The sequence below is a fragment of the Trichosurus vulpecula genome, chromosome 1, assembly GCF_011100635.1.
Source record: "Trichosurus vulpecula isolate mTriVul1 chromosome 1, mTriVul1.pri, whole genome shotgun sequence".
NCBI classification, from domain to species: Eukaryota; Metazoa; Chordata; class Mammalia; order Diprotodontia; family Phalangeridae; genus Trichosurus; species Trichosurus vulpecula.
Window position 1 is genome coordinate 111,529,251 of NC_050573.1, and position 13,120 is coordinate 111,542,370.

Consider the following 13,120-nt stretch of genomic DNA (forward strand, 5'->3'; position numbering starts at 1 on the left):
GCTAGACCTAAAGAGAATCTTTGAGGCAGAGAGGAGGAAAGAGGGCATTCCAGGCATTGGGGGTTGGACCAGTGCAAAGACAGGAGACAGAGTATCCAGAGTGAGAGACAGCAGAAGTCCAGTTTTGGACCATAGAGTGAATGAAAGGGTGTAATGTATGAGACTGGAAAGGTAGGTCAAGGTTGGATTTTGAAGGGATTTAAAAGCACAACAGAGCTGTTTATACTTTATCCTACTAGCAATGGGAAACCTAGAATTTCCTGAGAAACCTGTACTTAAGGAAAATGACAATGGTAACTTTGGGAAGGATAGATGAGAGTGGGTTGACTGAAAGTCAGGAGACCAATTAGGAGACAATTATAGTAGTGATTTAGATGTGATGAGGACCTGAATTAATGTGGCAGATGTGTGAGAAGTGAGAAAGGAACAGATGTGAGAGATGCTGTGGACGTAGAAATGGCAGGTTTGGAAACTGATTAGATGGTGAAGTTGTGAGGGTGACTGAGAACCTGAGAGACTGTAAAGATTGTGGGAGACCGGACAGAAATAAGAAAACAACAAATAATAGGTTTCAATTTAGCCCAAGTATGAATTTTTTGGAGGAGAGTACTAAATAGTCCTAGGAATAATTTTTAAAAATAGCTCACATTTATATAGATAGGACTTGAAATAAAACCTTAGTAGCTGGGCAAGTCATTTAAGATCTCTCAGATTGTTTTTCTCATCTGTAAAATGGGTGTATGAATGGCACAAATCTCTCAAGGTTGTTGTGAGGTTCAAACAAAATAACATGTAAAACATTCTGCAAATACTAAAATACTATATAAATACTATATAAGTATAAACTACTATATAATTATAAATACTATATTTACACTTGATTTACGAGGAAACTATGTATAGAGAGTAGGGGTTGTTTCATTCTTTGAACAGTTACTGGCACACACTAATTACTTAATAAATGATTACTGACTGATTTGCTCCAGGTCACAAAGCTAGTAAATGACTGAGGGAAAATTCAAGGTGAGATCTTGCTGACTCCAATTCCAGTACTCTCTCTCCTTCACCAGGAGACCTCTTCAGGTAAGGTAGGGTATTATAATCTACCCGGTAAGGCTCCCTCTCTATTTAATCATTCACCAAATTCATCTTAATACCTAGAGGTTGAAAGCTCGAGCACCACACATTAGTCAGGACATTGACAAGCTAGTGCTTGACAAGCCTAGAGAAGGTCAATCAAGGTAGTGAGTTGTCTACCGCTGAAAGTCAAGCTTAGGCTGGATGACCACTTCTAAAGGATGCTATCAACAGAATTCCTTTACACGTAGGATAGTTTCAATGATCTCACAAGTCCCTTCAAAATCTAAGGTTCCCCAGACCACTATGCAAACCAGAGCCCTTGAGATGAAGAGCCCTAGAAATAGCAGCCTCCAGATCACCAGCTGCTTCCGGCCCAACCCTATAGTCATCATTCAGGAAATCAACACTTGTGAAGATGCAGCCTGAAACCTGCTTCTTCTTTGGGTACTGTACACCTGGCCTCCTCAGAGGATATGACCAATGAAAAAAAGAAAAGTTCTCACTACCAAAGTCCTTGGCCCTGCCAAACGGTTAGAAATCACAAAGGGATACAATTTTATCAGCGGAAATGACATAAAAGAAGATGCATTACTATCTGCTTTTCTTCTGCACCCCAAGGACCACCAAGCAATCAACTAACATTTATCAAGCTCCTACAGTGTGCCTGGAACTGGGCTAAGCACTGGGAATACAAAAAGAGGCAAAAGATAGTGCCAGCCCTTGAGGAGATCACAATCCAAAGGGGGAGCCCATTTGCAAACAAATACATACACAGCAGGCTATTTGCAGGATAAATAGGAAACAATTAGCAAAGAGGAGACACTGGAATTAAGAAGGATAGAGAAAAGTTTCCTGCATAGGTTCCCAAAGTGGGCCATATCTCCCTCTGGTGGTCTCTGGAACAATGGACGGGGCGAGGAGGGTACAGAATTGGGGGCAGTAGCCTCAAGCGCAATTGGGGAAGGGCCTTAAATAAAAATAAGGGTTAGCCTAACCTAAATCCCAGGAGGGGGCTGAGTAATTTTTTTTTGAAAAGTGGAAGGTAGGCCACATAAATTTGGGAGCCTTTGCTTCAAGGGAGGATTTTACTTGAGACTTAAAGGAAGCCAGGGACATCAGTAGGTGGAGCTGAGGAAGGAGAGCATTCCAGACATGAGGGACAGCCAGAGAAAATGCCCAGAGCTGAGAAATAGATTGTCTTTTTCATGGAATGGCCAGAAGGCCAGTGTCACTGGATTGGGAAGTATACGTTGGGAGTAAGGTATAAGACTGTAAAGCTGGGAAGAGACTAGGTTATGAAGGGGTTTTTTGAATGCCAAACAGAACATTTTATATTTGATCCTAGAGACAATAGGATGCCACTGGAGTTTACTGGGTGGGAGGGAGGTTAAGGGAGTATGGTCAAACTGGTGTGTTTTTTGTAAGTCTGAAGAGGTTAAAGAAAAATGATGATGGTAGTGATGAGGGCACAGTCTCCAGGAACCCCTTGAACCCTTGAACTCTCCTTGAATCTTCTCACTCTACCTGGCCTTGGCCTGAGGCTATAACCATTAAGCCCAAATGCCTACCTTGCCCAGTCCTCTATTGTCCAGCTGTTTCCCACCCTTAATCCTGTTTCCCTTCCTTAACCCTGATCAAAATATCTATACCCTAGCTCTGTTACCCCAGCCCTTTATGGTCCCTCATTTCCATATAGCCTCCAGCTATTTCCCCCACCCTGGAGTCTGACCTCATCCCAGTCCCTTCAAGCTCCTCCTTAGACTCCTCCTTAAGTCCTTCCCTAGACCCCTCCTCTGGCCACCCCAGACCACCCCTCAATCCCTCCCACAACCTTTGTGTATATAATCTCCATCTTGCCTCCATGAAGGTGGTCAGATCCAATCTAGCTCAGATTGGTCTGGCCCGCTTTCCTTACAGGCGTTACAAGGGGTGGGATGTCTTGGGGGCAGGCCTATGTGGCTAACTCTTAATAAACTTTATCTTTTCCCTTGGCTGAGAAAGCTTGAGTCGAATTCTTTTGGCAGGACCCGGTGTGTTGGTACTTTGGGGTGTTGAGCACCTCTCACCCCAAACCCTCATCAGTAGGGAACCACAGGTTTCTACGGGTGCTCGAGACCCCAAAATACCTACACGCCGGTTCCTGCCTTAAGAGTTTGACTCAAGCCTTCTTAGCCAAGGAAAAAGATAAAGTTTATTAAGGGTTTGCTATGATGGGTTGTCTTAAGAAATCCCACCCTTTGTGACACCTGTTTTCACAAGTGGGCCAGATTCAGTTTACTGAACTAGACTGAATCTGAGCACCTTGAGGCAAGATGAGACTTATATACACAAAGATTGTGGGAGGGATTGAGGGGTGGTCTGGGGTGACTAGAGGAGGGGTTTAAGGAGGGTCTTGAGGAGGAGTCTAAGGAGGAGCTTGATGGGACTGGGATGAGGTCATGATGAGGGCACAGTCTCTGGGAACCCCCTTGAATCTGGAATACAGTCTCTGGGAGCCCCCTTGAACTGTCCTTGAATCTTCCAACTGGATCTGGCCTTTCCCTAAGGCCATAAGCCTCACATTATCATTAGGCCCAAATCTTTACCTAAACCTTGCCTTCTATTGTTACCATAGATATGCATGCCTTCAGTTACTTCCCAACCTTGATACTATTGATATTCCTTCAGGAACTTCCTGCCCCCATCCCCATGCTCTTGGTTCCTGGACTCTGACCCCACCTTATCATCCTTAGACTTCCCCTCAAGACCCTCCCTAAACCCCTCCTCTAGTCACCCCAGACCACCCCTCAATCCCTCCTACAATCTTTGTGTATATAATCTCCATCTTGCCTCCATGAAGGTGCTCAGATTCAATCTAATTCAGTAGGTTGAATCTGGCCCACTTGTGGAAACAGGCAGGGGCATTTCTTAAGACAGCCCATTATGGTGAATCCCTAATAAACTTTCTCTTTTCCCTTGGCTGAGAAGGCTTGAGTCGAATTCTTTCGGCAGGACCCGGTGCGTCAATATTTTGGGGTGTCCAGCACCTCTCAACCTTTAACCTCTTCAGTCAGACTCCAGGATCAGGATTAAGAGTGGGAAGTAGCTGGACAATAAAGGGCAAGGCCAGGTAGAGATTTGGGCCTAATGATAATGTAAGGTTATAGCTTCAGGCCAAGGCCAGATCAAGTGGAAATGATGAGGGCAGTCTCTGGGAACCCCTTGAAACCTTGAACTCTCCTTGAATCTTCCCACTCGACCTGGCCTTGGCCTGAGGCTATAACCATTAAGCCCAAATGCCTACCCTGCCCAGTCCTCTATTGTCCAGCTGTTTCCCACCCTTAATCCTGTTTCCCATCCTTAATCCTGATCAAAATGTCTATACCCTAGCTCCGGTACCCCAGCCCTTTATGGGTTGTCATTCCCATATAGCCTTCAGCTATGTCCCCCGCCTGGGAATTTGACCTCATCCCAGTCCCTTCAAGCTCCTCCTTAGACTCCTCCTTGAGTCCCTCCCTAGACCCCTCCTCTGGCCACCCCAGACCACCCCTCAATCCCTCCCACAACCCTTGTGTATATAATCTCCATCTTGCCTCCAGGAGGGTGGTCAGATCCAATCTAGCTCAGACTGATCTGGCCCTTTTTTTCTTTACAGGCGCCGCAAGGGGTGGGATCTCTCGGGGCAGGCTTATTTGGCTAACTCCTAATAAACTTTATCTTTTCCCTTGGCTGAGAAAGCTTGAGTCGAATTCTTTCGGCAGGACCCGGTGTTTCGGTACTTTGGGGTGTCGAGCACCTCTCACCCCAAACCCTCATCAGAAAGATTCAAGGAGAGTTTGAGGGGGTTCCCAGAGACTGTACTCCAGGTTCAAGCGGGTCCCCAGAGACTGTACCCTCATCAGGTCTGTAATAAAGAGAGCTTTACTGATCACTTCTACCTCCCACTGTGAAGAACAGACCCCATGGTACACCCTGAACTTCCTAGTAACCACCACAATCTATAAAAAACTTTCCTCGCTCCCCCTTTCCTTTCCAACCACAGGAGTATGAGAGCAGGAACTGGCCCTGGGGAGAAGTGGAGGTGCTTTGCAAAGTCCTTCAGGCTGGAAGAGCCCTGAAGCCCTGCCTTACCTTAGTTTCAGAGTTTATGAGCAGGAGCTTTAACTGGACAAATCAAAGAAATAAAACTCCAGGGCTGAGAAGCAGAAGCACCTAGCATCCTTTGTGGAGAGATCCATTTTAACCCTCTCTTGGGCTGGCCTCTAGTCTTTGTTTCTATATTTGGTTAGTTCCCTTACAAAAATATTCACCACCACCCCTACTTTTCCCATCTCTGCCTCAAGGCTTCTCACTAAAATGAGACAAGAAACAACAAAAAAAAGGGAAAATCATTAATGGTTAAATAGAGGATGGTTTGGAATGGGAAGAAACTGGAAGAAGGCAGACTACCCCCCTCATCACCACCACCAGCCCCTGCCCCCCAGCAGGGTACTGCAGTAATTGAGGCATAGGGTGATGAGGGCCTGAACCAGAGTGATGTCAGTGTCAGAGGAGAGAAGGGAATGTATATGAGAAATGTTGCAAAGGTGAAATCAATAGGCTGTGGCAACAGATTGGATATGGAGGCAATTGGAGAGGGCCAATTAGCACCAGCATTTTAGTTTTGGTTATTTCTGAAATAAATGGCTTTTAAAATAGCAGTTATAACCAATCAATTACTCTGCGAACTCCTTGAGAGCAAAGGCTGTTTTGTTGTTGTTAGGATTTGCCTTTCTTTTTGTTCCCAGTGATTGGCATGGAGGCTAGCACTTGGTAGATGTTTAATAAATGTTTGATGACTTAAATAGCTTATATGCAGATAGACAGACAGGCAGAAAGACCAGACAGACAGACAGATAGAAAATAGTAGAAAGAGCAGGCTATTTATCTTCAGGGAGCTAGGGCTCAATCCTAGCTCGGTTTCTGCATGGATGAGATAATTTGGGAAGGAACCGTTGGAAACCCCATGGAATTTGGAATCAGGGAATATTTATTCGAATTGTCTTCATCTTTTCTAACTTGGGCAAGTCATTTTAACCTTTACATGCTCTAGCTCCTATATCTACAAAATAAAAGCATTGAGGTTTAGGGGTGCTGGGGACCCAAAAATAGGAAAATGTCGGGTCCTGCCCAAGTGAATCTGATGCAAGCCTTCTTTCAATTAAAGAAAACAAAGTTTATTAAAGATGTGCCATGTTAGGTAGATGCTTAGGTAGGCCAGAATGAATCTGAGCCCTTGTGATGAGGTCCAGAACGAATCTGAATACCTTCATGAAGGCAGGATGAATCTTATATACAGAAAGACTGTGGGAGGGATCTAGGGGTGGTCAAGTAGTCTGGGGTGACTGGAGGAGGGGTCCAGGGAGGATTTTGATGCTAATGTCCAATAGGCTGGGGTGCTTAGAGGTCAGGCAGCCGGGAACCAAGGGAAATAGGATTTTGATAGGATCAAGGGTGGGAAGTAGCTGGAGGCAATCTGGAGGTAACAGAGATTTGGGCATGGCAAAAATGAAAGGCTTATGGCCTCAAGCGAATGCCCGGATCAAGTGGGAAGATTCAAGGAGAGTTCAAGGGGGTTCCCAGAGCTTGTACCCCCATCAAAAGGGGGTGTGGAGATCAGAGGTATCTTGAAGGTCCAAACTTGAAGGTTCTGGTCAGGTCAAAATATAATTGGGACATATTTAACAAAATAAAAAATAATACAATAGAATATAGATAATGTTAATATGTGACTTTCTAAGTTAATACAAGGCCCACAGGGATGATTATGAACAATGTAGTGGCCCCCATTTCTCTTCGAGTTTGACCCCACTAAATGAGCTCTAAGGTCCATTCCACCTCTAAATTCTATTGTCCTATGATGTAATTCATCCTATCGAAGAGGTTTAGAAAAATGATGATAGGTAGGTTTCTAGGGGTGCTCGTGAATCCAAAATACCTACATGCCGGACCCTGCCAAAAGAATTCGACTCAAGCCTTCTCAGCCAAGGGAAAAGATAAAGTTTATTAGGGATTCACCATAATGGGTTGTCTTAAGAAATCCCACCCTTTGTGACACCTGTTTTCACAAGTGGGCTAGATTCAATCTGCTGAGCTAGGTTGAAGCTGAGCCCCTTCACGGAGGCAAAATGGAGATTATATACACAAAGATTGTAGGAGGGATTGGGGGTGGTCTGGGGTGACTAGAGGAGGGGTTTAGGGAGGGCATAGAGGAGGAGTCTAAGGAGGAGCTTGATGGGACTGAGATGAGGTCAGACTCCAGGGACTGGGATGAGGTCACACTCCAGGGTGAGGAAATAGCTGAAGGCTACCTGGAGATGACAGACGATAAGAGAGCTAGGGTAACTTGGCTGGGGTATAGCTATTTTGATCAGGATTAAGGGTGGGCTGGGCAGGGTGGAGATTTGGGCCTAATGATAATGTAAGGCTTATGGCCTTAGGGGAAGGCTAGATCTAGTTGGAAGATTCAAGGAGATTTCAAGGGGGCTCCCAGAAACTATATTCTAGGTTCAACGGGGTTCCCAGAGACTCTACCCCATCAAAGGGGGTTGTGGAGATCAGAGGTACCTTGAAGGTCCGAACTTGAAGATTCTGGTCAGGTAGGGACCAGATCAAAATATAATTGGGACATATTTAACAAAATAAAAATAGTACAATAGAATATAGATAATGTTAATATGTGATTTTCTAAGTTAATACAAGGCCCACAGGGATGGTTATGTACAATGTAGTGGCCCCCATTTCTCTTTGCGTTTGACCCCACTAAATGAGCTCCAAGGTCCATTCCACCTCTAAATTCTGTTGTCCTATGATGTAATTCATCCTATTAGCCATAAGAACATCAAGTTTACACCTAATACATAAAAATATAAATGGACTAATGAGTAAGTGATCAGAAAGTACCCAGATGTCCTGCTGGGATGGAGAGGACACAGAAAGCTCAGGAATAGAGTTCTCATGGCTTTGGCTTGGTTATTTTTAGCCCCAGGTCAACTATCACCAACCATCAGCTGTTGGTAGAAAAGAGTGGGGTGCTGAAAAGGAGAGCATTTAAATTTTAAAGGCTCTGCTTCAGGAGTCTGATTGCTGGCACACCAGTTCTAATGGTAGGGTAGATAAACAGTATAAATTAAGTTTGCTGCTACTGCTGGGTTGGAGAAAGACTTTTAAAAGTTGAAATGTGTCTTTTCATAAGGTTATTTAAAGAAAGTTACAACTAGCAGTCAGGTGTGCAAAAGCTGGGAAAAAACGCTATGAAGAGTTTAAAAGTTTTTAAGACAAGAAAAGGGAGGTGGCTTGGAGAGCCTTTAACCAATCAATCAAGGAGTACTTATTTCAAGCATTTTATTCACCCAACAATGTTGTTGTTGAGGCTGTTTTTAATACTTTCTCCCCCTTTAATATTTCCCCCCCCCTTTATTTATATATAACATTTCTTTGAAGAAGCTAAAGAGGGAGTTCTTTAATCTGAGGTCTGTGAGTTTTGTGTTTGTTTTTTTTTATTTTAATAACTATATTTTATGGGCAGTTAGGTAGCAGAGTGGATACAGCTCAGAGCCTGGAGTCAGGAAGACCTGAGTTTGAATCTGAATCAGACAATTGTGCAACCCTGAGCAAGTCACTTAACCATGTCTGCCTCAGTTTCCTCATCTGTTAAATGAGCTGGAGAAGGAAGTGGCAAACTACTCCAGTATCTTTGCCATGAAAACCCCAAATGGGGTCATGAGGAATCAGACAAATATAATTGCTATTTTAATAATAATAGCTGATAGCCATCATTTATAGGATTCTTAAAGATTTGCAAAGTGTCTTACAAATATTATCTCATTTGATCCTCATATCAAGGTTGGGAGTTAGGTGCTATTATTATCCCTACTTTACAAATAAGGAAACTGAGGCAGACAGAGGTTAAGTGACTTGCCCAGGGATACACAGCTAGTAAGTGTGTGAGGCTGGATTTGAACTCAGTCCTAGTACTCTAACCACTGCCTCACCTCCCTGTTTTCCTTTGTAAACTTACATATTTTATTTTAGGCACTTAAAGACATTATTCTGAAAAGGGGTTCATTAGATGCTCAAAAGGGACATAAGATTTAGGACCTTTTTTTTTTTTTTTAAGAATCTCTAAAACATTTCAGCACCTTACAATAGGAACAGTGTTGGCCTCAGAGGACTCTGGTTTTTTTTCTGGCTCAACCACTTAGTAGTAATCTGGCTGACCTCCCTTGGGTAAGTTACTTTAGGCCTCTGGGCCTATTTGTGCTCATTTGTAAAATGCTCTAGTTGAACTCAGTAACCTCTAAGGTTCCTGTAGACTCTGGCTGTGGGAGGCCTGAAGGGGATTACATTCCTCCTCTACAAGATAACCTGTGAGTAATATTGGGACCTGGGAGATCCCCTAGGCCAGGGCATCTTAATTTAGTTTTGTCTTATGGAGCCCTTTTGTAGTCCAGTAAATCCTATGGACTCCTCAGAATCCTGTTTTTAAAGGTGTCCAGTAAAATATATAGGTTGGTAAAGGAAACCAATAATATTGAAATATTTTTAAAATAAATAAATAAAAGAAAATACAAAATTCATAGACTTGAGGATATAAGCATTAATTAAACACCTACATTCTAGGCATTATATTAAATGCTTTACAAATATTTTCTCATTTAATCTTCTCAACAACCCTGTGCAGCAGGTGCTATTATCATCCCTATTTTATAGTTGAGGAAACTGAGGCAGACAAAGGTTAAGTACTTGCCCAGGGTTATATAACTAGCATCTAAGGTAGGATTTGAACTAGGGTGTTCCTGAGTCTAAGCCTAGTACTCTATTAAACCACCTAGTTCCATTCCCCATTCTAAGTACGGGAAACATGAGGAACAAAACAGTAACTTCCCCAATATCACACAGCTTTTTAAGTAGAACTCTCAAAGCCATCTCACTTGCCTCCTAGCCTAGCATTTTTCCCAAAATGATATATCAATGTTCTCACTTAATGGCATCATGTATTGACTATTGTGTGAAATAAAAGGATGTACATAGGACTATAAGATTGAGAACTGGGTGGGACTAATTCTGGGATTAACTGGAACAGTCCTGATTTTACAGTTAAAGAAACTGAGGCCCAGGGAATAAAATAACAAGGAGGTCACAGTGTTTGCCAGAAGCAGAGCTGATATTGGAATCCAAGTCTTGGAATCACAGGATCACGGTTTCAGACCTGGAAGCTACCTTAGAAGTCATCCGGTCCAAACTTGTTACAGATGAGAGAGCTAAGACTTAGAGGGGAATTCGAATAAGAGTCTTTCTTGGAGTCACATAGTTAGTAAATGTCTGAAGTAGGATTCAAACTCAGGCTTTCTTGACTCCAAGCCCAGTACTCTAGCCACAGTACCTCACTGTCTGTAGTGGAAAGACCCCTGGAGGGAAGTAGGTTCAAATCCAGACTTGGCTACCTCTTGCCCATGTGTCCTTGGGGAAATCCCTTTATCACTCTGGGTCCAGGTTTCCCCAATAAATCAAATAAATGAGAGGGTTAGACCATAAGATGATCATTCTGGGCCTCTAGAACCAGTGTGTGCCCTCTGCCCCTACCTCTTCTCTGTGCTGTGTTTCAATGGCTGAAGGCTGCCTCCTTAACTTCAGGTTTACTGGCTAGATTTCTTTCTCAAAAACAAAGACTTAAACCTAATTCACTCTGGAACTCATAGATTGGACAATAGGTCCCTGCCCTCCCAGCACAGAGTGAATGTAAATACCAAATAGTAACTTTCTCTTTTGGCCAGGAACCCTGAGGGTCTTCTTCTCCCAGTGTGATTTTTTTTTCTGACTTTTGATTAATGGGGCCATCCATTGATTAACTTCTTAAAGAGGCCTATTTACTGAATGGGCCTTACCTCACTCAAAGTGAAAACCTGAAAAGACCTTGGCCTAAAAGGGCCAGGGTCTCCTAATGCATCCTGGGCCATGTCCAGTTGTCCTGGTGAATATCAGGCCACTGGACCCAAATGGCTCTGGAGGAGAAAGCGAGGCTGGTGACCTTGCACAGCCCTCCCTCACTCACATCAAAGTCAACCGCAAGTCATGTCATCATTTCCCTGATGCCATGGTCCTCTTCGAAAACTAAGGACAAACAAAACACAACAATCTTTCCATTATCCTCTATGGAAACAGCATCTGGGTATGTAGTTATCTTGGAAGACAATTCCTTCTCTCCACCTGGGAAACCGGTACTGGTTCTTTCTCATTGGTTTTATTTCTTTCTTCATCCAAACTGTTTACTCTAAATGAGAAGTTTTGTGCCTAATTGTATTGAAAATGACAGTAGCGTTTCATGCCAGTTTCTTTAACAGGAACTCATTGGTGCCTCTTTAGCATGAAGTGTTGGAGTTATTTTAATCTTGTTAGGCTTGTTTTATTTTAGGTAGTCAGCCCAGCACAGAAACATGTGCCTTTCGCCAGGGCCCTGTGCAACTTCTGGGGAAGAGAAGGAAGGAAGGAAGGAAGGAAGGAGGGAGGGAGGGCGGGAGAAAAAAAGGAAGGAGGGAGGGAAGGAGGAAAGGAGGAAGAAAGGGAAAAATGGGAAAGAAAGTGAAGGAAGGAGAGAAGGAAGGAAGAAGATAGGAGGAGAAGGGAGGGAAGGGAGGAAGGAAAGGAGAATGAGAGAAAGAAAAGAAAAGGAAGGATGGAAGAAAAGAAGGAAGGAAGGAAGAAAGGAAGGAGGGAGGGAAGGAGGAAAGGAGGAAGAAAGGGAAAAATGGGAAAGAAAGTGAAGGAAGGAGAGAAGGAAGGAAGAAGATAGGAGAAGAAGGAAGGGAAGGGAGGAAGGAAAGGAGAAAGAAAGAAAAGAAAAGAAAAGGAAGGAAGTAATCAATCACTAATAAATCCCCTACTGTGTGCTGAACATTATGCTAAATGTATCACAAATATATTTCAATCCTCACAACAACCTAGGGAGGTAGGTGCTATTACTATCACCATTTTACAGTTGAGGAAACTAAGGTAGACAATTTAAGTGACTTATCACCCAGCTAGCAAATGAATGAGGCTAGATTTGAACTCAGATATTCCTGACTCTAGAACCAATGCTCTATCTACCTACTGTGCCACCTATCTGTCAAGGTAGATACACAGGGAGACTATTCACTTCTTCCCCCAATCCCCAAATTATTCAGTAGGAGAAATAATTGTGCTACCATTGATGAGACACCAATAAGCTTAATAATAACTAACACTTAACATGTTTACTTATAGCCAGGCCCTGTGCTAAGTGCTTTAAAAGTATCGTTATTATTAAAAATAATACTAATGCTTCAGTAGGATCATGCGATTTAGAACTGAAAGAGATCATTGATATTTGATCAATAATTTGGTATTATCTAGTCTAGCCCCATCACAGAGAGGTGAAATTATCCAGGGCTGAGATTCCCCAGCTGAGTTCTCTGTCTCTGAATAGGGTGCTCCTTCCTCTCTTCCACACTGCTGTATTTCATGTCTCTGATCTCACTACTGTGTGTTCTCCCTCCTATTATAACAGGAAGAAGAAAGGGCAAAAGTAAAAGGTTAATTTTTTTTTAAATGGATCTGTGATCTCACTGGGGGAGGTAACTCTTAGTGAGAAATTATTTCTCTCAATTTAGATTAGTTCTTTGCTGATGCTTAGAAGTGTTACTAGGGTCAGAGAAGTTAGTGCCTTGCTCAATGCCCAGTGCCCTTCTGCTAATATATGGAAGAGGTGAAACTTGACTCTGAGTTTTCCTGCCTTTGGAGTCAGTACTCTATTCACTATACCATAATTAATTAATGCTAGAGGGAAAAAAGTTATATATTTTAATATTTGCAGATATTAATTTTACACAATGAGAAGCAACATGGTATAGTGAATAGACCAAGCCAGCCTCAGAGTGAAGAAGTCCTAGATTCAGATTCTGCCTCTGACATAGATTGGCAGAATGCCTCTGGGTAAGTCACTTAGCCTCTCAGTGATCCAGTCAAATTTCTTAAGACTAGATGTTGCAGAACAGTTACCAAA